This window comes from Lactuca saligna, chromosome 5, assembly GCF_052625555.1.
Source record: "Lactuca saligna cultivar CGN05327 chromosome 5, ASM5262555v1, whole genome shotgun sequence".
NCBI classification, from domain to species: domain Eukaryota; kingdom Viridiplantae; phylum Streptophyta; class Magnoliopsida; order Asterales; family Asteraceae; genus Lactuca; species Lactuca saligna.
The window spans coordinates 146,585,717-146,589,870 of NC_136421.1; the positions used below are offsets into that span (position 1 = coordinate 146,585,717).

General features: G+C 41.5%; 1 non-coding gene across 1 annotated transcript; it reads left to right on the forward strand.

The window, feature by feature from the left end:
• The first annotated feature begins 3,217 nt into the window (after positions 1-3,217).
• LOC144999162 (small nucleolar RNA R71) lies at positions 3,218-3,324 on the forward strand. The gene has a single exon (XR_013660684.1). It is a non-coding gene; the product is annotated as a small nucleolar RNA R71 (small nucleolar RNA).
• Positions 3,325-4,154: the final 830 nt, after the last annotated feature.

Sequence of the window (4,154 nt, forward strand, 5' to 3'; positions counted from 1 at the left end):
TAATTTTTTTTTCTGTAAATAAAACCGACTCGTCGAGTCAGTCTCGAACTCGGCGAGTCTCTTGCCAACAATTCAAAAAAATTATAAAATTTTGCCATTTATTGAGAAAAGAAAATTTATTCCATCCCACACTTAGTCCATACGCACTCTCAAGCAGACATGTCCGACGAATTGGAAGATTAAAATTCTAAAAACGAAAAAAAATTCAAACAAAAGTAAAAAGGTAAAAGAAAGCAAACTCTAAATAACGGGTTGCCTCCCACCAAGCGCTTCTTTTTTAGGAGTCGTTAGCTGTAGGGCTGGCAATTCTCGACACGACCCGCGACACGACACAAAATAAATGGGTTTGGGTTGAGTTTTTCAACCCGCCAACCCGCCAACCTGCCAACCCGTTTATTAAACGGGTCATATATATGTTTCTCAAAAAATAAACGGGTTGACCCGCCAACCCGTTTATATACTCAATAAAAAAATTATTTTATTTTTAAATGTATTTATATATCAAGTATTAATATTTAATAAGTATTATATAATATATACCATTGATTCATAGACCATTTGACTATTTTGACATTTTGACTTGTGGTGGATGGTCTAAGGTCGTAGGTCGTCACCTCTAAGGCTAAGTCTGTAATATGTTTCTATAAATGTTTTTAATTTTCATTTGGATGTTTAAGACTTAAATGTCTAAAATTTGGACTTACGAACCCAAATCTAACCCACGAACCCGCCAACCTGTGAACCCGTATACATAAATGGGTTGGTGGGTCATATATGGGTTTATGTTCCAAACCCGCCAACCCGTGATCTGTATATTTAAATGGGTCGTGTTTGGGTTGGCATATTTTGACCCGACAACCCGCCAACCCGCGACACGCCAACCCGAACACGACACGATTGCCAGGCCTAGTTAGCTGAACTCCTTCCCGTCTACGTCTCGTCATCTTCCAGTATCGGAAATGCACGCCTAATCTTTTGTGGTTTGTACTTTGTCTTGTAAGCGTGAATCTTCTTTTTGTAAGCTCGTTTTAATTCCTCTCTCTTCTTTTTTATAGCATCATCCTCAGCTGCTTGGGCTTCTCTTCTCCTCTTTTTCTTCTTCACCCCATTCTTTTTCACCTTCTCTTGTACCTCCTTTTCATCTAACTTAATTACTTCATATTTTGTGAAAGTTTGTGCTCTAGGTTTGGTAATGAATGGTTGATCAGCCTCCACTCTCCTATCCATTGCCTTCTCCTCTTTTTCTGTGCTTACCCCATCTTCAAGTGGAATTCCATCAAGACATGCTATATGGATGTGTTGAACTTCCGTATCCATTTCTCCTTCTGCTGTTTGTTCTTCTAAAGAATCATGAAAAATATCCAAGTCCAAAATATGCAGAGAATTAGCAACAAGCAGATCTAAGTCGTCTAAGTTGTTGGTAATTTCGACTGGACTCGTCGAGTCCAGTAAAGTGACTCGGCGAGTCGGATCGTATTTCACCATTTCTTCTGTGTTTTCTGAGTCGACTCCTTCCAGTAGCTTTTCTATCTCTTCCAAGTCCTTGTTAACATCTCCAGCCTCTCCAGAAGGTAGCAAAAACTTGCTTGGATATTTTTCTTGCAAAAGTGCAAATTCTTTTTGTAGTATCTCATCATCTAAACAGATAAATGAGATCTCCTCTTTCCATTTCTCTTCTTGCTTGGCTTCTGGTAAAGCTCTAAATACCGCTGACTCGTCTCCTACCCTTAATGTTAGTGTAGACTCACATACATCAATTAAAGCACATCCGGTGTTTAAAAATGACCTCCCCAAAATAATCGGAACTTCGGAGTCTTCTTCCATATCAAGCACCACAAAGTCTACTGGAAAGATGAACTTGTCAACTTTAATGAGAAGATCATCGCAAACACCTCTTGGATGAATTGTCGTCTGGTTAGCCAAATGGATCTTCATGTTTACCGGCCTTGGCTCCGGTAAATTCAGCTTCTTGAAGAAAGAGAGAGGCATCAGGTTGATGCTTGCACCCGAATCCGTCAATGTTTGAGTGACAAGTACATTTGCAAATTGGCACGGAATTATGATACTCCCCGGATCGCCCTTCTTTTCGGGTAACTCACTCAACATTATTTCCATGTCTTCAGCTAAATCTTTCCTAGCAGCAAAGAGACCCTTTAGTAAGTTAAAATACTTGGGCGTATGAAGCATCGTTTTTACAAATGGTATGTTGACTTGTAGGGCTCTAACATGCTCCATAAAAGCTCTATAAGCTGAAACTTTTTCAACAGGCATGGCTCTAATTGGGAATGGTAAAGGGGAATTATATGGCTTTAAGGGAATGGTCTTTTTGTCATTAGCGCATGGACTCGTCGAGTCCATTAGAGGGACTCAGCGAGTCTGGTCGGGTTTAGCTGGAGCCGACTCTTCTGTCTTCTCTGTCTTGCTATTAGAGACCCTCTCTGCCTGTGTGAAAATTTATTCACAGCTGGAAGTCACCATACTCACATTCCCCATTCTTGGATTATTTTCGGTGTTACTTGGAAGTTGACCCGGTCTTCTTTCGTTCACTTGATGTGCAAGTTGTCCCAGCTGTTTCTCAATGTTGAGAATGGATGCATGCTGATTCCTTATCATGTTTCTGGTCTCGTGCATTGCAACATCGTGATCATTGTTTCTCTTTTCGAACGGGGCTATGAATCTAGTGAGCATTTCTTATAAATCAGCTTTCTTTTACATTACCGGTTCTTCCTTTTGGTAGAATCCCCTCTCCTTATGATTGTATTTCTCCTCCTTAGCCTTCTTATATTCTTTGTATGGGATCCATTCCTTCTTTGATTTCCGCCAATTCTCGTCGTATCTATCGCCACTTGAGTAAAACACTTGAGCCTTCTTGTTTCCATTTTCGTCCAAATCACAATCCTTGGTGAGGTGGGGCCCTCTTCAATTCTCGCATCCAACTCGAATAGCATGGATTGTTTGATCCATTTTTGTCATCCTTCTATCTAGACTATCGAGCTTAGCTATTACCGCCGCTATGCTATCATTTACCGAGTTCACTACTCCCTGACTTACTTCATTTCTCGGATTGTGGTATTCTCTAGAATGCTTAGAGAATTCTTCAATTAACTCCTTGATTACCGGAGGCGGCTATTTGGTTAGCGGGCCTTGTGAATCGAGCAATTGCGTTGTGGTGACATTGACTCCATCATAGAAAATGGAGACCTCTTGTTGGCTATTAAGGTCATGGTGTGGGCAATTTCTAAGCAAACCTTTGTACCTTTCCCAAGCTTCATAAAGAGATTCTCCGGGTTGTTGCTCGAAGTTGGCGATGACTTTCTTCAACTTAGCTATCTTGGAAGGCGGGCAAAAGTGGTCTTTGAATTCTTCTTTCATCTTGGCCCATGTGGCGACCGATCCGGAAGGAAGTGACTTGAGCCAATCCTTTGCAGCACCTTTGAACGTGACTGAGAGCATGCGAAGTAGCTGGGTCTCGCGAGGCACATTTGGTACATTGAAGTAGTCAGCCACATCATTTACTTCATCCAAGTGCTTGTAGGCGTCTTCGTGGTGTTTCCCATAAAAAAGAATCTCCTTGAGTTGAGCAAGAATATGGCCCTTTAGCTCGAAAGTAGCGGTTGTGGGAATTACAAGCTACACAAGTCCCGGGCCGGTGTCGTCGCGCATCTTCTTCTTCCATTCCCCCATGGGGACTTCATCGATATTAGCCATAGCGGTAGCTAAATCATCTTCAAACTCGGATTCGTGCTCGTATGTGGGTTTTTCCTCTTCCTCGGTCTCGTACTCGGTGTCTTCTTGAATTGGATCTCCGATTGTCAAAGAGGCACTGGATGCTAATGATTTGCTACTCCTCTTCTTGCTGAAAACGGACTTGAGGTTTTTGAGTGGTGAGTTTTTTGAAGAAGCGGATTCTCCAACGGTTTTGCCTTTGCTCCTTCTTAGTGCGGATTCCGGATCTTCAAGAGGAGGGACCAAAGGTGTATCAGATCCTCGGGTCATGAAACAACTGTAACCAAAACAAAACAAAACGCGTAAAAAGAACAAAAATAAAATAAAAAATTAAAACTGAAAACAACCTTGTACTCGCCGAGTCGGCACGAGTGCACTCGGCGAGTCCAAGGTAAAATCAGAAAAAAATTTCTAGTTACTTTTAAAAA